This window comes from Symphalangus syndactylus, chromosome 7, assembly GCF_028878055.3.
Source record: "Symphalangus syndactylus isolate Jambi chromosome 7, NHGRI_mSymSyn1-v2.1_pri, whole genome shotgun sequence".
NCBI lineage: Eukaryota > Metazoa > Chordata > Mammalia > Primates > Hylobatidae > Symphalangus > Symphalangus syndactylus.
This window is the reverse complement of record NC_072429.2, coordinates 107677946-107701687: the sequence shown is the minus strand read 5'-3', so window position 1 is coordinate 107701687 and position 23742 is coordinate 107677946. Positions and strand designations below refer to the sequence as shown.

Sequence of the window (23742 nt, the reverse complement as noted above, 5' to 3'; positions counted from 1 at the left end):
CCTTCAAAATTCAGGTGTTGTCAATGTGATAGTATTAAGAGGTGAGGCCTTTAAGAGATGATTAGGCCATGAGAGCTCCTCCTCCATTAACGGGATTAAGGCCATTTTAAAAGAGGCTTCAGGCAGCAGCCTTTGGCTAGGTTGTCCTTCTTCCTTCTGCCGTACGAGAAAACTGTAGCAAAAGGCCCTCACCAGACAAAACCTGCTGGCACCTTAATCTCGGACGTCCCAGCCTCCAGAACTGTAAGAAATAAATTTCTGTTCTTTATAAATTACTCATTCTCAGAAATTTTATTATAGCAACACAAAATGGACTAAGACAATATTTAAGTGAAGTCTGTATGTTATAAATCTAAGGATTATCACAAAATAGTAGAAATAACATGGATAATATCCCAAATGAATTTAAAGCAAAGAGAAGAAAAAATCAAAACTTGGCAAATCCAAAAGAAAGTAGAAAACAAGACCAAAAAAAGCAAAAAAAGTGTAAATAGGAAACTTAATACGAGACAAAAAAGTAATCAAGAATCACAACGAATATAAATAGAAGATTATATACAGATTATTTAAAAAGCTCTCACGATTTCTCCAACACATCAACCTCAACCCACATAATGGATTTATCGTTAGAATGGCTGGTTTGAGCAGGAGGCCTGGCTCAACTTTGTGGAGCTGGCATTTCATTTTTCAGAGAGTGAATTTAGAAAGCCTTGGATATGCTTCTGGTTAAAAGGCTTCCATACTTCAGTGGCAAAAAGTGAAATGTATATTTTTTGCTTATAGTTTAGATTTCAATGGGATTATGTCAATTTTTTATAATTTTCTGTAGACTAAATCACACCCTAAAACATATGGGCATAATTTTACAATTTCTTCTCCTTAGTGAAATCTCTTTGCAGAACAGATATAATTGACCTAATATTTCAGAGAGTCTCTAAATATATAAGAATGGAGTCAGCATGCAAGATTTTCAAATCCCCTGAGGAGGGGAGAAGTGGCTCTTAGATGGATGAACATGCAGAGATCATTAGTGGTTTCATGGTACCTTTTTGTTTACTAACTGTACTTCCTATTTATCTGCAATCTTATCACTGAGAAAGTTCATAAAGCTTCAAAGTACCTGCTCATTTATATTGTCTTATTCTCTACAAGAGGTCCTAAATTCTGTTCTGATTCACATGATATGATAGTGTCTTCTGGGTCAAATGAAATCAATCTTGCTACTCGGGCCCTAGCTATTTTCACCAGGTTTTTGTACATGATCTGAAAGAATGTTTATAATGTCTGAAGGTAAGATAGGTCAGGTGTCCCTGAGACTCCAGTTAAATGGTAACAACCTGGCCAATCACATCGTTTCTTCTCATTAGGGTAAAGTTAATAGATAAAGTAGGACGAGGAGAAGAAAGAGCAGCTGTCTTTCCAAACAATGCTTAGCCATTGTTCCAGTACTCATGATGGCTGTTGTACATCTCAGTCTTGCATGGTCTGAGTGCAATGTAACACTCCTGTACATGCTACCCTATAGGGAGAATTCCTACCATAAACCTACTAAAAGTAATTTGTGTGTAATTTTTCCTTGTGACCCTAAGGATCCCGGAAATTCCAATCAGGAAAACATATCTAGGGAAGGGATACGAGTGAGGGAAATTCCAGCCTTGAATATTGTAAACCAAGACTGGAGCATATTTTAGAATGCCAGATTGATATGGTTTGGCTCTGTGTTCCCACCCAAATCTCACCTTGAATTGCAATAATCCCCACCTGTCAAGGGCAGACCCAGATGGAGATAATTGAATCATGGGGGCAGTTTCCCCCATGCTGTTCTCATGATAGTCAGTGAGTTCTCGTGAGATCTAATGGTTTTATAAGGTGCTTTCCCCTTCACTCAGTTCTCATTCTCTCTTCAGCTGCCCTGTGAACAAGTGCCTTCTTCCATGATCATAAGTTTCTGAGTCCTATCCAGCCACGTGAAACTGTGAGTCAATTAAATCTCTTTTCTTTTACCCAGTCTTGGGCAGTTCTTTAAAGCAGCGTGAGAACAGACTACTACACAGGTGTTGGAGCAGGTGTCTCTAGGTCTCTAAGATCAGAACAAGGCTTGCAGCAAGATGGTCTTAACTTGGAACAAAAGCTTGATTTCTTTCCTCTGCCTGCAACCAGAGGGAGATACCTCATAATGGGATTGTTTCAGGGACAAGTAGCTTTTGGGAGTAAAGAGCCAGTGCAGAATATGCCCAAAATATTCCTTTAGAGGTGGTTTTCTCTAAGTTTTAGAGAAACATTATTTTGCCTCTTTTCATAGCACTGACGCAGAGTTACTAAATGTATTTTTTCCCAAGTTGTTAGAAATGAGTCATAAAATAAATGACTTGTGTTTGACTTTCAAGTGTTTCTAGCACCAAGCATTAGCAGTAAATGAAATCCTTCTAATATTTTCTATGGGTGGAAATGTGTCAGATTCCCATGGCTTTTAGGTTAAACTAGAGTCAATTTAAATTTAGTATGTTTCATCACATATAAAGCAAGTTAACTCAGAAACTATCAAGCATGTGTCAAGGTGTTATCTGAAAGTCAGAAAATTCACTTTGTGCTTCATAAATAAGCACAGATGAATTACTTCCCTCCTCTATCTCTTTAAAACAAATGTATTTTGTCGAATGCCTTGGGCATTCGTCCCAGAATGAGAGAACACAGAATGTTTTAATTAAAAGAAAAAAAAAACCTAAGAGATCAGCTAGCGTAATCCATTAATTTTACAAAGGAGGAAAGCAAGGCACAGAGGTAGGTTTCTCTCTTGGGGATCACACAAAAAGCTAGTAGCCTAAATACTGGTCTCATGACACCCATTCCCGTAGTCTTTGAACCATAAAATTATTTTGCTGTCAGTAGCATTAAATGTTTCCTCTCCACCCATGCTGAGGATGTAAATTCCCCATAAAAACGGAATTGATGTGATCTTTTTCCTGCTTCAGAAATGTTTTCCAGGTTTGTTCTCCCACTTACCCCTTCATGTCACATTCCTTTCTATGGATATCTGAAAATTTGTCCAGTTGCCTGACTATGGGGTACAGTCTATTTCCCAGTCCCTGTGGAAGGAGGACCTATTAGATGAGCTGCCCTGGCTTTGCATTAGGTCTCTCCCTACAGGCTTCCTCTCCCTTGGGCTCTTCTATTTCAGCCTTACTTATTTCAGCTCTGAAACAGGTGATGTCGCACCACTGTACCAGATCCTGCTCACTGTCAGGACCTTGGATTTTGAGCTTGTTCCTAGACTCAGCTCAGCCTAATATCCTGGGATAATCAGGGAAGTCTTACCTATGTCCATATCGGTACTTGATAAGCCATCTGAAGCCTGTGTTCTTTCCTCAGTAGAATAGTACTACTTAAATAATCTGTAAAATATTTAGAATATGAATAATTTCTAAAAGAAACAAAGCCATCCATACGTTTCTGTTTTGAGACAGAGTGTTACTTGGTTACCCAGGCTGGAGTGCAGTGGTGTAATCACGGCTCACTGCAGCCTCAACCTCCCGGGCACAAGTGATTCTCCCATCGTGGCCTCCAGAGTAGTTAGAACTACAGGTGCATGCCACCACACCCAAATGATTTTTTTTGTATTGTTTTAGAGACAGGGTCTTGCAATTTTGCCCAGGCTGATCTTGAAATCCAGGACTTAAGCGATCGACCCAGCTTTGCCAGAGTGCAAAGGTAATCCCTTTGCACTTACTGTATTTCAAGACCTTGGCTAGGTTTTCAAGATAAAGCAGGAAAAAGTAAAGAAAAGGCCCTAAATTGTGAAATTTACAGTCTGAAGAACCAGACTGTAAATGGGCGATTACAATACAGGATAATGGAAGAGAAGGGAAGAGAGTGTGCTGTAAGACCAGGGCATCAAACTTGGGTACTCAAGGAAGCCTATCTCAATGAAATAATATCTTAGCTGAGGCCTGAAGGATGTAAAAGACTTAACAGATAGAAGAGTGAAGTGGGGAAGTGCTTCAGGTAGAGGGTACAGCTTTGGCAAGGGTCTAAGGTGTAAGAGAATAGTCTGTGTGAAGAAATAAAAGAAGTTCTTCTCCTTCATAAAAGAATCAAAACATAACTATTTTATTTATTTGCAATGATATAATTAGTGTCTGTTTTCCCCACTAGACAGTAAGCTTCATGAATTCAGGTACCATGTTTATTTTTTTCCATATGGAATACCCAGGGTCTGACTAGTTTCTGGCATACAGCAGGTGCTGAATAAATTTGCTGAACATGAATGTGGGTGGTAGATTGAAGATTCAAGGACACCCAGATGTCTGGCTTGAATACCATTAACTGAGATAAAGAATGCTACAAAAGGAACAGGTTTGGAGGGATATAAGATATGCTCAGTTTTGGACATGTTGATTTTGAGGTGCTGTGGTGCCGTGAGATTTCGCAGTAGAAATGTCTATCAGGAAACTGAAAACATAGATCTGGGGTTTAGGAAAGAGCTCTAAACTGGAGATATATATCTCCAGAAATAGATATATTTCAGAGCTTTGCTCAATATTTATATGTTGTTTTTTGCAATAGAGAATCACACATAACTTGATTTTTCCAACTTAAATGTGTATCTTGATGCTTTCCGTGTTCTTAATATTCTTTTACATTATTTTCGTGATTGAATAATGTTCCATTGGGCAATTGTCTCATAGTTATTTAACTAATTGTCTTTCGTTGGATATTTAGATTGCTAACAGTTTTCGTTATTGAGTGTAATCTGTAATGGACAATCTTCAGCTAAGACATGGTTCTCACTAGTGAGTAATTCTTGAAAAGTGTTTTCTAGAAGTGGAATGGCTAAATAAATGAACATACAAAATTTTATGGTTTCATACTGTAGCAGGATAATATTTTCGATGTATAGATTTATCCTTATACTTAGAATGCACTTATTTGCCCTCCTTCCTTGCCTGCTTCACACTTCATTCAAGCAACTTGGCTATGGCACCCAAAGAAATAATGTGTTTGTGTCTGAAAACAAAGAAAAAAATGGAATGCTAGCTTTTTTTCTTAAAAGCCTGAAGCTTTAGAGAGACAAATAATTGTTGGCAAAGGGGAAGGAGAAGAGATGGAGGGGAATTTCACCACTTCATTACAATTAGAACTTGGTATAGAAATAAGTTGAATCTACACACACACACACACACACACACACACACACACACACACACACATATCTTGAACCCTACTCTTGCAGACTGATATTGATACTCTTATTAATGCCTATTGCCAAATTATGAGAATATTTTTAGTCCATAAATTTAGAAGACTTTGTACCCAAAGACCTAGGTTATATTTTAGAATTAGTATGTATTTTTAAAAATTAAAATCTGAATAAAAATTTAAAAATCTAATAACATTAATTATTCATTTTAAAATAAATCACAAGTCTAATAACAATCAAATTTTCTTTGATATTTCACAGATTCTCTAATGTGATATCTTCTCAAACATTTCAAATACCTTAAGTAACAAAAAAATCACAATAATTATTTCAATTTTTCTCAGAAGCTGAAAAGTATTAATAACATGGATTTGGTATGCTTGTTCTTTATCTCTATGTTTATTTTACACCTCCTCAGGATTATATAAATATTTATCACCCATATATTGTCCACCAGTAGTTCCATGCAACTTGGAACAAACTGAATTGAGACATAGAATTTGAGGAAATCCTCCCTCATCACCTAATAAGATGAAGTCTTTCTTAGACTTACAGTAATCAAACCTTTGAAATCCATGCATTTTCTTACAAATAACTACTTCCTACTTTTTACAATCAGATTTATTGAGGTATAATTTACAAAAAAACAAAATGTATCCATTTCAAGTGTCAAATTTGATTGTTTTGACAAATATATACAGTATATATATAAATATATATAGTAAGTATATATTATATGTATATATAGTAAATATATATTATATGTAGTAATATATACTGTATATATAGTAGATACATACTGTGTATATACTAAATATATACACTATATTTCACAAATATATATATACAAAAATATATATATACACACCACTTACGGTCATGACTGTAGAACATTTTCATCATCTTGAAAGATTTTCTTGTGCCTCTTTAAAGTCAATCTCTTTCCTTTGTCCTGCCTGCTAGAAGTCAGTGATCTGCTTCTGTCACTACAAACCTGTGCCTTTTCTAGAATTTCATAGAAATGAAATCATACAGAATACAGTCATCTGTGTTTAGCTTTATTCCCTTGCTTAATGCTCTTTAGATTTATCTAACTTGCACATATCAGCAGTATGTCTTTATATTGGTGGCTAGTATTTCATTGAATGGATATACCATAATTTTTAAATTGATCCTTCAGTTAATGGGCATTTGAATTGCTTCCAGTTTTCTTTTTTACTATTATGAATAATGTCGCTATGGTCACTGGACTACAAGCCTTTGTATCAACATACAGCATGTTTTTATTTATCCTGAGTAAATACATGGGATTATAGTTTCTTCTTGTATGGTAAGTGTATATTTCACTGTAAAAAAATACCAAACTATTTCCTATGTGGCTGTACCATTTTGTATTCCTACTGTCAATGTTGGAGAGTTCCAATAGCATTCTTACCAACAGTTGGTCTTTGTCCAGAATTTGTACTGATTGTATGATGCTGCTATCTGGTGTCTTCATTTTTGAAAATTACATATCAATATTTCAAACATACTGGCAGTAACAGTACTGCTTAAGAAATACAAGTATCAGGGTGTTGGATCAAAGTCCCTTACTCCCTTACATTCAATAAGAACATTCCTCAAGACACACCACTACAGTATCAGTACAGGATAGAGTTATATGAAGCAATTTGCAGGAGTTCTGACATAGCTGCAGAAGTAATTCCCACTGAATAAAGTGATTTAATTAGAATTAGGGAGCTCTGTTCGTTCCTTCACTTAGGTTTGAGGTGTCTAAGTTCAAATATGTGTCAGTGAATTTTTCTCCATTGTACTCCATCCTATAATTTCTTAATTAATAAGACCGGCTAGTGATAATCTCTTGTCTTATAGCATTTTTCTTCTCCCTTTATCAAGTTAATGTGTAGATTTGTGTAATCTGTATATTTGTGTGGTCTACTTCTGCTAGAAATAAAAGAAGACAGAAGCTCAGCTGTAGAGTGCCATCTGTCTGAAAATGTTCATGTTTCTAGACAGATGCTATACACCATAAGATACCCAGACCTCTCCAAAAGCTAAAGTAAGACCTCCAAAGTCAAATTCTGGACGGAGGTTGCATTTTTATGCCCTTTAAGCTCATCTTCTTGGGCCATGGTTTGCTGTGGCTATGAAAACGGATACTTATATGCAAGAATATTATTCAATATTTTAATGAGGAAAGTGTTTTATGTATGTATGTGTATGTGCACTTGTGAATGCTTAAATAGGCACTAGTTAAAAGAAAAAAAGTGTTCTTTGTATTTGAATTGAGAGATCCAAGGCTTAATTCTCACTATCAGGGCAGGCATGAGTTCAATAAAAATTTTCAAAGTTCTCTCCACCCCTAGGACTCTCAGAACTCCAAAGGCTATAGTTATAAAACAAAGGAGAGTCCTGGTACCAGTAACAATTTCCTTCAAACTTAGTGTGTTCCTGCCAAGTTTGAAGCCCAGGGAGTTTAAAAATCATTCACAGTTTTTCATTAACTTTGACTTTAAAAAACACTAGAGATGTAGTTTTAAAAATATTGTACCTATTAAGGTTAACGTAAGTGCAAATGAATCATTGAGATCATTAGAACCTGGAATCGGGGTGGAAGTGAGATGGGGCTCAGGAACATCCTGCCTTGTGCCCCAGAACATCACAGCCACCATCACAAACAGTTGGAATGAAGCTGTGACACCAGCTGCCTAGTTTTGAAAGTGATAAAGAAAGATTTTGAATTCACTGTGGTAAAACTTAGGCTTTCATGCTAAATCCTCCTCTCCTCCTGCTTGTTTCCCTTTTTAGGAGGCTTGTGGCTGACCACCTGGTGTTCTGAATCATTAATTCACGGGATACATTCTGTCAGGAATAACGTGTAACAGGCAGCCTGGCAACTGCCATCCAAACCCTTCCAGCTCCCCATTCACTTTAATTCATTTCAGTAATTATTTATTGTACACATACTATCACGCCCAGCCTGGTGCTAGGCAATGGGGCTTTCAAATGAACTAGAGCATATAATTCTTACCCCGGAGATTTAAAAAATTTATTGGATGCTGCATTTATTTAGAAACAGTAGATGAATTATAGCATGAAACAGAAAAATTACAAAATTTTTTTGTGCATCAAAGCATTTTGAGAATAACAAAATGGGGAAGAATTAGCTTCAGTTCTTGAGGACCTGCCAATCGACAGGTGCTGTATAGATATAGACACTGGGTGCCTTTCATGTGTCATTTCATTTAATTCTCAAAGCTAAGTTAGGAGAAAGGTATGAAAACTCCTACATTACACGTGAGAAAAATTGAGATCTGGGGAAAGACTGGTTTCCTAATCTTTCTCACTGCAAAGAAAGGTGATTGAGTGGGTTAGAGAAACCACCAGGACCTCCAGGGAAGAACAAAGTGTCAGGTGTCTGGGGCATGTATAGGAGCGTCAAGAAAAATCAAAGATATTAAAAGCCAGATGAGATGGGTCCCAGAAAACCAGAAGATAAAAAGGCCACAGATCTACCATCTGAAATCCATGTTAAATTATTAAAAAGACCTATCCTATAGGAATTGAGGGAACATGGTGTCAATGAGCACACAGAAAATCACCAATAAGAAGACTTTACTGGGAAGGCAGTTCTGGGACAAAGTTCTGGTTGTTCATGATTTCAAGGTGGTAGAAACCCATCTTGCAGTCAGAAATCAAGCAACTGAGAATGGCAGAGTCAGGGGTGGAATTTCTGGGAAGAAGAAAGCTAACAGTGTCTGATAGACCACATTTTTCCAATTTGACATGTCTCTAATAACTCCCTTTAATTTACATTTTTTGAAGAAGCCTTGAAAAAAGTCATGTCCATTATGCTTCTCAATTATAATAATTATCTCAAATTAACTGATATGCTCTTTAGGCTATCAAATCTAAATATTTTGTGCTTTCAGTTTGTGAAGGCATTCTGGGCCTAAGAACTGTTGTTGTTTTAATATATTGGCTATCAGACGAGAAAATCAGAGGCACAAACATTTAGCTCTACAGAGAACAGAATAATGAGAAATTTATTACCTGCTTAAATCCTCTAGGTGACGCACTTGAAATTTCATGGGTTTTCTCTTAAATATAATTTTCCTTGTGTTGCTGAATTCATTTCAAACAGAAGCTTCAATCTAGCAAAGATCTCAGTCAAAAAGAGATGTCTCTCTAATTAAGGTTATTATATTCTACTTGGAAACTAGGACCAGTGGCACAGGTGGTATTAAGAGTTTCTGAGTAATGACTGCAAGTACTTCAAAGTACTGTTGTGTCTGCCAGGGTCACCGGAGTGCTGAGTGTACTAGGTCATTGTGTAGGAAGCCAAAATAGATTCAAGTGCATCGTTAATTGACTTTAACAATGCAGCTGCTTTCAAAAGGGTAACAATTAGCTGGAGACAAAGAGAACCACAGACAACTTTAATATACATTTGAAAATATTATAGCCTTTTATGACTACTGCTTTTTCCTAGAAAAAGGGAAACATTAATACTTTTTCATTTGAAATTCCTGTTTATTTGGAAATAATCACAACATGTTATTTAATTTGAGGAGGCAATCATGTAAAGCAATGATACTGACAAAGAAGGCAAAAATTTGAACTACCTCTAATTCTGTATTTTGCAGAAACTTTATATAATTCTGTATTTTAGTATATCCTTATATATTGGTTGCAGTAAAATTGGCTCCTTCCCCTAGCCAAAATTCTGCGTTCACCCTGATGATTGAGAAAATGTCTAAATCAGCAACTCTTAAACTGAAAGCTAAACATTAATCACCCAAAGAGCCAGTTTAAAATGCTGATTCTCAGCCAGCGCAGTGGCTCACGCCTGTAATTACAGCACTTTGGAAGGCCGAGGCGGCAGATGACGAGGTAAAGAGATCGAGACCATCTTGGCCAACATGGTGAAACCCTGTCTCTACTAAAAATATAAAAATTAGCTGGATGTGGTGGTGTGTCCTGTAGTCCCAGCTACAGGAGGCTGAGGCAGGAGAATCGCTTGAACCTGGGAGGCGGAGGTTGCATTGAGCCAAGATGGCACCACTGCACTCCAGCCTGGCAACAGAGCGAGACCCCATCTCAAAAAAAAAAAAAAAAAAAAAAAAAGGCTGATTCTCCCAGTCATCTGATGCAGGTAGGCCACAAAATACACATTAAAAGTTAAATAAATGCCAATGTAGACTTGAATTAATAACGAAAATACTTGTGTCTTACTAAAAGCAGTATCAATCTTTCTAGCCCCTTGATGGGATGTGATATGAAGTGGTAGCAGTAGCTCTGTGTTTAAACCCAAACTTAGTTTCCATTGACTTTATCACCTACTGGTTTAATGATTCAGGAGATCTTTATTTCACCTTTAAAATAAAGTTGTATTGTCCATAAAGTGAAAGAATCTATGTTGTGAAAGTAAATGAAATAATATCCATAAATCACTTAATGCCTGCCACACAAATGTTACTCCATACATTCTTGATTTCTCTTTTGTCTTGATTTTGTTATTTGACCAAGTTATTTTGCTTCTACTTTTATCTATTGAGTTCTCACAGGAAGAATCCTAAAAGAAATACTATGGGACATCCATCTTTCCAAACATTCTGTGATACTCTCACTGCTCTCCAGAGAGAGTCAGCATATCTGAGCATACACTGTAACCAGGTGAGCTGGGTTGTTTCTTACCAACTCAGCACCAGCAGCACTATGCCCTTCCAAGGCTGAGAACTACATTTCCCAAAATCCCATTCCCTCTATGGTTCTGGCTTAGAGGCTGCTAAAGAGAGGAACTGTGACTAGAGGGCCAAAGTGAAGAGGCAACCCTATTCCCAGAAGGTGTGGTGGAAAAGCTTTCCATGGACAACTCTGTGGGTTCCTGGTTTTGGATCATGGTGACGGGGAGCAGCAGCTGCTCAGACTCCTGGGTGAGCTCCAGCTTCTCTGCCCACTCCAGTGCTTCAGGATAAAGTCATCAGGGACTGTTTCCCAATCCTCCAGCTGCAGCCTGCCAAACATTCACTTCCCTAGTGACTTCTACATTTGTATAAGCCTTCATCCCTCTGTTAATTTTCTTATTCCATTGATACTTATGGTGATTCTGGCTGTCCAATCAAACATTGACTGATGTGCTGGAGCAGCAGTCCCCAGCCTTTTTGGCACCAGGAACCAGTTTTGTGGAAGACAATTTTTCCATGGAGCTGGGGTGGGGGGATGATTTTGGGATGAAACTATTCCACCTCAGATCATCAGGCATTAGTTAGATTCTCATAAGGAGCGCACAGCCTAGATCCCTCACATGCACAGTTTACACTAGGGTTTGTGCTCCTGTGAGAATCTAATGCTGCTGCTCATCTGACAGGAGGTGGAGCTCAGGCAGTAATGCTTGTTGCCTGCCACTCACCTCCTGCTGTGTGGCCTGATTCCTAGCAGGCTATTGACTGGTCCAGCCTTGAGAGTTGGGTACCCCTGCAATGGAATACCCTGGCACTTACTCTTACATTATGTCTCCTGGCTAATGTGTTTTCTAGCAAATACTTATTTGATATAAGGTACCCCAACCCACATTCCAATTCTCTTGAAATATCCCCAGGAGAATACATCTGCTTTCAAGCAGTCTGGTTTTATTTCACCTTTAATATGCTGGTATTCATTATTATGCTTCATAAAAATTGACCATCAAGTGTGTCAGGATAATGACAGGGCCACACTAAAAGTGTGGTCTAGGTCAAAACAAGCTTTAAGGCTTCTTCAATCCTAAAATTGTAAGTGGAAATGTTTAAAGAACTGGCATTGACATTTAAACTAGCTACTGGGCATTTGATTCTAACATTTCAATCATTATTTTCAATTTTATCTCATCAATTTATTATATTTGGCAAATAGTATAGAACTTTTTTTTTTTTTTTCAAATACTGGCTCTAAAGTAAAACCTAAAATAAACCAAACTTTGCTTCCCAGATGATGAATCTATTGTCTTTCAAAAACCTCCTCAAGTTAGGCAGACTAAGACATCTTCCTATCCACCAATGGAATGATTAGTTTTATCCCTTATCAATGCTAGATCTGACTGCCAGATGTATCACTCATTTCACACCATAAAATGCTGTATTTTGTCAAAGATGATTATATGACCTATGATCAAATTAGGTAAAATTTTTCTGTGGAGTAACAACATAGACACAAGACTGATCATTCTTGTTCATGCTATTCTGCTTTTAGTATTTTCTTATTTGCTTTGTTCTCACTTTAGCCTAGTAGAGACCTAATGTATAGAATACCTATTATGATCCAGAAACATTTCAAGAAGATAGGCACATGTTAATCATTCACATTAGGCATCATTATCTTCATGTATGGGGTGGGCTAAGTGAGGCTAAGAAAAGTTAATGAATTTGCCCAAGGTATGTAGCTAGAATGTAGAAGAGATAATTATTCAATCCTTGATTTGTTTGATTCTGAAATGAGTGTAATACCTACTCTTCCAGCCTGCTTTATATTATGTCTTATTATTTTCTAAGAAAAAATACTGCAGAAAGAAGAATTGCTTGTGATACAGCAAGCTGAACCAAGAATAAAATTGAACGTTCAGTTGTTGCTCCTTTATCTCTTTAGGAGACTTTATTGAAAATGAAGTCCTATGTACCAGGACCCCTTCCTTCCCACGCATCTTGCACAGTGGAGTCACAATAATTATTTTTTCTGCCAATCTGTAGAAAGTTTGAGCATTGCATGCCAGCAGGCACTCTTTGTAAGTGAAGCATTAGCTGATTCCTGATGCCTTATGGGATATTCTTCAATATTTCAGCTAGAACATACTCATTTCAGAGTTCCTCTCCTGGTCATTTTTTAAAAGAAAATATTAAATAAAATATCATTAAAAGCTCTCTCTATATTGCAAAGTTTATCTTTCGCTGTGGTCAGAATAATAGCGAACAGACAGTTGCAATTCAGTATCCATGAATGAGTACCTTCGTAGTGACAGTCTTATGACCAACAGGGAGTGCTAAACATTCCCTATGTCATCAGACCTATTCCCCCTAGGTAGAAGTGCCTGAGGAGGAGGGCTGGTATGGGGTAAGCCAACCACCACGGTGCTTCTGGGTAGAGATTCAGTATGAGAAGCAATACTTAAGAACCCTTGTCTCTATTGAAATGCCCTTTTATGTCTGGATTTCCTCATTTGGGGATTATGATCTCAGCTCCATTTATGGAGGGTTTCCCAGCACACATCATTCAGTAAAATAGGTTTGGGACTACCTCATACTGGTAGACATGGAAGTCCTCAGGGTGGACAACTTCATTTGGTTGTGCTATGCTTCTTTCCTCCTGACCGGCACAACTTCAAGTGCTAAGACAGTGGATGAGACTTGGGTAAAGGGCCCTAATAGCCCAGAGTTTACTCTAGGTCAAAACGTTCCACTGAATATTTTACTTGGGTATTAATGGGAATTACAGAGCTAAAAGAATTCAGATACACAGAGAATATAATATCTCAGCTGTGAATATTCACAACATACAATAGCAACTTAATGCATTTGAAAAGTTTTAAGGAAGACTCCTTACCTTTGTTTAATACTGTTTTCCAAATTTGAGCACTGAATATTATGATTTATACTTTCTTGGATAAATTGTGCTGCTTGGGACATAAAGTTTGGAAAAACCTTACTTGGGTATTAGACTAGAGGGGCAACAGGAGGTCGCAAGACCCATGCCAGGACCAGGAGTGCCACATAGGAATCTAGGTCCAAAGTCCTGACACACACACACACACACACACACACACACACGCACACGCAGTTTGTACTCTGCCTTTTTCCCAGGAACCTAACGTACAGACTGCCTAGATGCCAGAAGGCCATAGCACACCACACGTAGCATATAGTACATCTATATAGATATAGAAAAGACACATCTTTTAGCCTCTGGTTTTGTTTTGAAGATAAATCAATTCTAACTGAATTGCATGTATTTTATGCTTTCAATCCTGTTCATTTGCTATCTTTTGTTACATTCAGTAACATCTTGACAAAACATTGATTTGTTTTGTCTAGCTTTCTTGCCTCCTGCAATATTAGTCTGGAAAAAAATTTGAGGGGGCAGGAGCTAGAGTAATTTCTCCTGGAATAGTCACCCATCTCAGGCATGCAGCAGTCAGCCAATTGCCCTTCATTGCACGAATTGTTCATTCTGAGTGTACCTGATTGATCCTTTCTGATAATTGGTGAGATAGCTTCCTTAGACTGAGAATGTTCTATTACAGGTAAGGACAAATAAATGATTAAAAATCACACACAGATATTAGATGCTGGGTTAGGCCTTTAACAAAAAGTGTTTATTTTTTTAATGGAGGTGGCTATTAATTAAGCAATATGTATTTAAGTACGTCTTACTTGTAAATATGTAACTATAGTTATTTAAATGTACAAATTAGTTTTATTTGTTTTATGGAAAGTAAATAAGTGTCAACATTTTCATGTGAGTGCAGGTCAAGTTATATTCTTTATATATTGGAATATATAGTGAAGTTTATTTTCTTATCTAAAGAGAAAAAAAGGTAAAAGAATATCGATGACCCTGAGGTGAAATACCTTCAAAGCAGAGAAAAATGTGTTCTCTAAAAGTTTAGCTAATAAAACACATATATAAAAGTCTGACATCTTAATGGCTGAGGAAATGAACAGTACTCATGTCTCTCAGTACTGGACCCATGTTGGATGTCATAACCAAAGCAAACTGCAGTCTAATCAGACTCAGGAAACAGTTGGTACTAGATTTCTCACAATCAGTTGTTATTTCCAGACTGAAGCAACATCAATTTGGTTGTGTGCTGTTTTGTATATGAATATACACTATATATTGCCATGCAGGGAAGATGAAGTCTTAAAGGGAAGATGCAAAAGTCATTCTCTCTGCAGGGAGAGTCTTGGTTGATGAAGCCAAGCACTGTGCTCTTGACAGGCTGTCCCTGGAGTGGGGAACCTAAAGTGAGTACTTTAGGTTGCCTCAGCTCTGACAGACTTAAGATGACCTAAATCCCTGTGTTCTGTTTCGGTACTGACCAGGCAAAACTTTGATTTTACACTGGCTGCCCATACAGCTTACTTATTGTGAGAGTGCACATACCTGGGGGTAGGAACATTCCTGTCAGTTTTTCTAGTGTCAAATCATCTTTGGATATTAAAAAAAAATCCAGTCTCTATATTTGCAAAGTTGAGAATCCTTGTTTTTTCAGATGTAGTGAATCCAATCTAGGTATTCTTCTTAAAACTACCTAAATGAATAGAAGCTTTCCAAAGCTGCCATCTGTTTTGCCAAATAATCTTTTCCAACCTACTAAACATTGTACATTTCATCTCCCAGACAAGTTGACCGCAATAATACTCATTGTAAAATAATTTTCTTTTAATGATTAATGTATTAATCATTGTTGTTAGTTCTGAACATCTCCTTTTTCATGGGTAATGTTATCCTATATTAGTAAAATCCTTTACTCTCACAATATTCCCCTTTACAGAAAATTAATTATAAGTCAAATTCCCCAAATTACTTTATTTATTCCCAAGATTTCTCCTTTCTTGCTTGGTAATTTCCTCAAGTAATTATTATATATTGTCATGCCAAATAATTATACATATATGTATATAGAAAGATAGACATTTTGCTAATTCTTTCACTATTAAAGTAAAATAGACATTTTTGGTTGCTTGGAACCGAGTAATGAGAGGAAGGAAATAAAATGAACCCAGTACATGATCAAAAGTACGAAATTGGGCTAGATGATGTCCATAGCTTCCCTATTCAGCTTAAAATGTATCAATCTAACAAAGAAAATCATACAAATGTAGAAAAACAGTGAGAGATATTAAGAAGGGGTATAGAGATGGGAGTAGACCCCTGCCAATATCATTGTCATTATCTAAAACTCTTCAAATAAAACAGCATAAATGAATAAATAAATAGCTTTACTGGATTGCAAATAAACATATCCCTCCATTAATCCTGCCTCCACACACACCATCAATTTCAATACCATTCTCTTCATACTCAACTTTTAGCACAGGAAGGCATATCAAGGGAAATCTTATTTATAAGACCATAAATTAAGGGGATGCTAGAGGGACGGAGAGAATGGGGTAGGTCAGGGGGATTTTTAGGAAGCAGACTAGATAGGATGAAGAATTGGATGCTGGGGAAAAGGTAAAGAGAGCAGTTTAGAATAACTTCCAGGGTACTTAGTGCCTTGCATGGTTAACAGAATGTCATGAGGAAGACAGGACAATACACAGATCGGGGGGAAATGATTGTTTAATTCTCAAATAGCTTTATTGAGATGTAATTCACATACTGTGCAATTCATCCATCGAAGGTTTATAAATAAATGATTTTTAGTGTATGCAAAGATACATGCAACTATCACCATAGTCAATTTTAGAATATTTTTGTCAAGAAGAGAAAAGAAACTCCATATCCTTAAGTTCTCACTCCTTCCCCCCCCCGCATATCCCTCTTTCTTTCTCTACCAGCCACAAACACTCAAGCAACCACTAATATACTCTGTCTCTATAGATTCTGAGCTTTTATATGAATGGAATCATGTGGTATGTGGCCTTTTTGTAATGGGCTTCTTTCATTTAGCATGACGTTTTCAAGGTTCATTCACATTTTATCATGTAGCAGTACTCTATTCCTTTTTATGACCAACTGGTATCTCATTGTATGAATATGCTGCATTTAATTTATTTATCTATTTAATTTAATTTATCCATTTAATTTATCATTTATCCATTAATGAATTTTGGGCTATTTCCACCTTTTAGCTATTATAAATAATATGAATTGCCATAAGCATTCATGGACAACTTTCTGTGTGGATATATGCTTTCATTTCATATATATATATATATATATATATCTAGGAGTGAAAATGCTGGATCCTATGGTAACTCTTATGTTCAATCATCTGAGGAGATGCCAGTCTGTTTTTAAAAGAGGCTGAATCATTTTACATTCTCACCAGCAGTGTGTATGAGTTTCCATTTCTCCATATCCTCATCAATACTTGCTATCTGACTTTTCGTTCTAGCCAGCTAGTGGGTATGAAATGGTATATTGATCTTGTATCCTGCAACCTTGATAAACTTGCTTATCAGTTCTAATAATTTTTAGTGGATTCATTATTTTCTATGTACAAGATTACATCTGGCAATATTGATATTTTTTTCTTGTCTTATTTTCCTGGTGGAGAATCTCCAGTGCAACATTGAGTAGAGGTGGTGAGAGTGGACATTTTTCCCTTGACCTTAGGAAGAAACCAGCCAGTCTTTCACCATTGAGTGTGATGTTAGCTATAAGATTTTTGTAGCTCCCCTTTATTAGAATAAGGAAGCTCCCTTCTATTCCTATGTTTTATGACTATTTTATCATGATAGGTATGGATTTTATCAAATGTTTTCTCTGCTTCTATTGAGATGATCATGTAATTTTTGTTTTTTATTTTATTGTTACATGTATATATGTATATCACATATATAATATAATTGATATGGTTTGGCTGTGTCACCATCCAAATCTCATCTTGTATTCCCCCATATTGTAGGAGGGACCCAGTGGAAGGTAATTGAATCATGGTGGCAGGTCTTTCCCATGCTGTTCTCATGATAGTGAATAAGTATCATTAGATCTGATGATTTTATAAAAAGGAATTCCCCTGCACAAGCTCTCTCTTTGCCTGCTGCCGTCCATGTAAGACATGACTTGTTCCTCCTTGCCTTCTGCCATGATTGTGAGGCCTCCCCAGCCATGTAGAACTGTAGGTCCATTAAATCTCTTTCTTTTGTAAATTGCCCAGTCTCAGGTATGTCTTTATCAGCAGCATGAAAAAAGACAAATACAGTATTGTAATATAGTAAATAATTAAATAAACATAATAATTTAGTTAATACTAATTAAATGACAATATAATAAATTTTCTCTTATTTTCCTATTTTCTTAATTTGAACTCAATTTTATTAATTTGAACTCTAATCTTTATTCATTCCTTACTTTTGCTTGCTTTTAGCTTTACTTTGCTTTTTTCCAGTGTCTTAAGTTGGAAGTTAGGCTGATTTGAGATCTTTATTTTTAATGTTGGTGTTTACAGCTATAACTTTCCCTCTAAACACTGCTTTATCTGCATCCCTTAATATATATAATACATGTTAATATATGGTTATATATATTTATTGTTGTATGTATTTATATGTAATTATATATTATATAAATAAACATATATTATAGCAATATATTATTACTATAACAATATATTATTATAACAACATATTAATAATATATTCTTATAACAATAAGTATATAGTAAATATAATAATATGTTGTAACCTATATTGTATATAACATATATAGTATATTATATATAACAATATTAAATACTGTTATATATAACAATATACTTCTTTTATATATAACAATCAATATAGAATATATAACAATAAATATACATATAACACATATATAGTTATTATACATATACATAACACATATATAGTTATATATGTGTTATATATAACTGTATACATAACTATATATAGTTACATATGTGTTATATATAACTGTATACATAACTATATATAGTTATATATGTGTTATATGTATGCTTATTGTTTTATATATTTGTTTTATATATATATATATATATATATATATATATATTTCATTGAGTTTCAGATGTTAAACTAGCCTTGTATCTCCAAGATAAATTCCACTTGGTCATGATGTATAATTAGTTTTATATGTTGCTAGATTTTGTTTACTAGTATTCTGTTGAGAATTTTGTGTCCATATTAATAAGGTATATTGGTCTGTAGTTCGTTTTTTCTCTAATGATATCTTTGTATGATTTGGTACCAGGATAATACCGAAATAAAATCAGTATTATACTCAGTATACCAGGCCTCATAAAATGAGTTGGGAAGTGCTTTTCTTTGAATTTGTAGTAAAATTAAATTATGAAGACATCGCAGTCTGGGATTTTCTTTGTGGGTTGTCGGTTTGTTTTGTTTTGATTTGTTATGCTAATTCAACGTTTTCACTTGTTATGGGCTAATCAAATTGTCTATTTCTACTTGAATCAGTTTTGGTGGTTTGAATCTTTCTAGGAATTTGACCATTTCATCTAGGTTACTTAACTTGTTGGAATACAAATTATTTATGGTATTCCTTTATACTCCTTTTTACTTTTGTGAGGTTGGTAATAATGTCCCCTCTTTCATTTCTGATTCTGGTAATTTGAGTCTTCTCTTTTTTTTTTTTTATTAAACTAGCTAAAAGTTTCTCTGTTTTATTGCTCTTTTCAAAAACCAAGTTTTGGCATAATTAATTTTCTCTTATTGTCCTGTTTTCTTAAGTTGAACTTAATTTTATTAAATTGAACTCTAATCTTTATTCGTTCCTTAATTTTGATTGCTTTAGCTTTACTTTGCTCTTCTTTTTCCAGTGTCTTAAGGTAGAAGTCAGGTTATTGATTTGAGATCTTTCTTTATTTTTAATGTAGGTGTTTACAGCTATAACTTTCCTTCTAAACACGGTTTCATCTGCATCCCTTAAGTTTTGATATGCTATGTCTTTATTTTTATTCATGTCAACATATTTTCGATTTCCATCTGGATTTTGTCTTGACTTGTTGATGATTTAGGCGTGTCTTGTTTAATTTTTACATATTTGTGTCTTTCCTAATTTTTTCCGTATAATTGATTTCTTATTTCATCCCATTATAGCTGAAGGAAATATTTTGTATTTTTTATTCTTTTTAAAATTTATTGAGGTTTGTTTTATGGCCTCACATATGGTCTATTCTGGAAAATGGCCCATGTGTACTTGAGAAGAATAATACATTCTATTTCTGTTGGGTAGAGTGTTCTATAGATGCCTATTAGGTCTAGTTGGACTACAGTGTTGCACAAGTCTTCTGTTTTCTTGTTGCTCATTTGTCTGGTTCTTCTATTTATTACTGAAAATAGGATATTGACATTTCCATCTTCTATTGTTAAATTGTGTCTTCACTTAAGTCAATGATTGTTTCATGTATTTTAGTGCTCCTTTATTGGGCTCATATATTTTTATAATTGTTATCTCTTCCTGATGAATTGACCCTTTTATTACCTCTCTTTATCTCAAGTGACATGTTTGTTATAATCTGAAATTAGTATAGCTGCTTCAGGCTTCCTGTGGTTGCTTTTTGCATGATATATCTTTTTCCATCCTTTTACTTCAATCAATTTGTATCTTTGAATATTAAGTGTTTCTCTTATAGATAATATATAGTTGGATCATGCTTTTTTATCTCATTTGATAATCTCTGGTTTTTATTGGATTGTTTTATCATCATTTACTGTTATGATTGATATAATTGGTTTTATAGCTGCCATTTTATTTCTTGCTTTCTTTGTCACATGTCTTTTTTGCTCCTCTAGTCCTCCTTTACTGCTTTCCTTTGCAATGAGTGAATATTTTCGAATGTAGCATTATAATTTCATCAATTTTTTTCACTATTTTGAGTTTGTTTTTCCTGGTCGTCTCTCTAGGATTTACCATAGATAGCTTCAGATTTATATTTGCTAAGTTTCAATAATACATAAAGTGCTGCTTCTGTATAGCTCTACTCCATTTCCCCCCTTTTGTGGTACTATTATTATACATATTACATCTACTAATGTTAGAAATACAACAATACATTGATATATTTACTGCTTAACCATCTGTCATTGTTTCTTTAATCCATTACAGCTTTGCTCCCGCCCACTTCCTTTATGCTCTTGTTGGCAAATACATTACATATTTATTATATTTCTATTTATTACAGTCCCAACAATATATTTTGCACATAACATTTTATAAAATTGCTTTTTAGAAATCAATTAAGAAAGGGAAAAATGAATTTACAGAGTCTGTTTTAATTGTATAATTACCTTTACTGGTACTCATGTTTGTTCCTGTGAATTCTAATTACTGTTTAGGGTCATTTGCTTTCAGCCTGTAAGATTTCCTGTAGTATTTCTTGTAAAATGGCTCTGGTAGCAACCGTTTTCTTGTTTTTATTTATCTGGGAAACTCTTTATTTTTATTTTATTTTTGATTGATAGTTTTGCTAGTACAGGAATCTTGGTTGACTTTTTGTTTTCTTTGAGCATTTTGTATATGTCATCCCACTACATTCTGACCTTCCTTGTTTTTGCTGAAAGGCCAGCTGTTAATCTTATTAGGTTTCCCTTGTACATGATGTACTTTTTTTCTTACTGCTTTCAAGATGTCCTCATTGTCTTTGATTTTCAGTATTTTTACTGATGTGTCTGTTTGCTGGTTTCTTTGCACTTGTTCTACTTGGAGTTTGTTGAGTTTGCTCTATGTATAGGATACGGTTTTTCAACAAATTTGGGAATTTTTCAGCAATTTTTTCTTTGAATTATTTTGTCTTTTTCTCTTCTTCTTTTGGAACTCCCATTGCACATATATGGTGTGCTTAATTGTGTCCCACCTTTCTCTGAGGCTGGTTTTTATTTTCCTGTCTGTTCTTAGCGCTTAATATAATCTGTATCAACTTATCTTCGAGTTTACTAATTCTTCTGACAGCTCACATCTATTGGGTCTCCACTACATTTTTTATTTTAGCTATTGTACTTTTCAATTCCAGAGTTTCCATTTGGCTCGTGTGTGTGCATGTGTGTGTGTGTGTACACAGACACAAATGTTAATATTTGTGTGTAGATAAATAGATACAGTTTCTATCTTTTATTGGTATTTTTTATTCAAAGCAACATTGTCATCATACCTTCATTTATTTCTTTAATCATGCTTTCCTTTAGGTCTATGAATATATTTATAATGGCTACTTTGAAATCTTTTTCTGATGCATCTGACAGCTCATCACTCTCATGGGCAGTTTCTGTTACCTTATTTTTTATTTTTATTTTTTATTCTGTTGCTTTATTTTTTATGGCAGAGTATAGATCATATTTTCAAAATTCTTCATAGCTTCATATTTTTTGCTAGATATTGGACATATTGTAGGAGTTCTAGGTACTGGTTCTTCTCTTCCATGGTTTGTTATTGTTAATTGCTTAGTTATTTGTTTAGTGACTGGTTGGATTATTTTAACAAAGTACACTCCCACCCCCCACACACAGTGTTAAGGCGTTAACTGATGTTGCTCCTCAACTAGACACAGCTTTGAGCCAACCTGGGGTAACAGTGTATTTGTTGGGCCTCTCTTTTCATTCTTCTCCTTGCTCCACTGCTGGCAATTGCTTTATTGTTTGCAATACCCTGGGCATGCATTTCTTTACAAACTAACCTAATTAAATTGTAACTCCTTTGAAGAAATGGCTTCCAATGTCAGTGTTTGATGTTTATTCTGACCCCAGGAGAGCTCCTCTCAGCTGTCCTATTCCCTTATTATTTCCTGCAAACTAGCTGGCCTACAGCCTAGGCTGTATCTTCATTAGATTCACAGATCTCATCCTAATTGCCTTTCAGCACAATCTACACTAATCTTGAGAGTGTCCTTAGGTTTAAATTTCTCCACTGCTCTGTTGCAGATGAAGTCACTATTTTACTGCCTGCTTCTCCTCCTAGGAAAAAGTTTCTTAACCAGAGCTCTGAAGCAGTGAGTAGGGACAACAGCAATTTTCTTTCTGAGTAAAACCCTCATTTGAGGAGAGCACTCAGTGAAAGAGAGAACAAATAGGCTAATGTCTTCTTGGCTTGACCCTCCGGCATGGAGGGACTACAACACCAGCCAGGGGAAAGAGTACTAATGCCCTAGGATTCTCAGCATGCCACACCCAAGGTAGACCCTCCAATCTTGAGTAGGGGTTGGGCAGAAGAAGAAAGCCTCACCTTTCAACCACACTCACCAGGACTAGCCTCAGCACCAGGCAGCCAGGGGCAGGACAAGAAATGCCAAAGCCTTGTTCTTCCCAGGAGGAAAACAAAAAGGCAAAACAAAATAAAAAAGCAGGGAGATGGGGAAGAGTAGAGCTGTTTTGGTGCAAATATTACAGACTCTCGCTTTTCTTGCTGAAATTTTATAGATTTTCTTGAATATTTGTTTTCATTTGCTGTTTTGCTCTTATGTTATTTCTAGAGGCTTTTGGTGTTTTCTTTTTTAACATGATTTTCACCAGTTTTCATCAGGGAGCAGGTCAGCAGAGCTCCTCATGCTGTCATGTGAGAGGAAGTAATTTAATTTGAATATGCAAGTTGGGATTTATCTGGGTGAAGAGTTCCCACAGGCAGAAAGATATACAGAACTGAGAGTCAAGGAACAGACCTAAACTGGTTATGTAGATTTGGAAGTCAACCTAGGGACAGAAGTAATGAGAGAAGACTAACAGAAATAGAAGAGGGTAAAGATCAGAACTTAAAAGAACATTAACATTTAAGCAAAGGAATCTGGGAAGAACTGGTTAGAGAAGTAAGTTAGAGTACACTTCAGAAAGAGTGTTTTATATGGAAGAAAAGACTTGGTGTAGAATTTTCAAGAG

General features: G+C 35.6%; 1 protein-coding gene across 1 annotated transcript in view; it reads left to right on the top strand.

Moving 5' to 3' along the window:
* Positions 1-23742, top strand: part of TMEM74 (transmembrane protein 74) — a 105462-nt gene that overhangs the window by 5337 nt on the left and 76383 nt on the right. The window contains exon 2 of the mRNA XM_063642930.1: positions 1908-1975. The gene's annotated coding sequence lies outside the window, so the exon portion shown is untranslated. The remainder of the gene's footprint in view (positions 1-1907; positions 1976-23742) is intronic.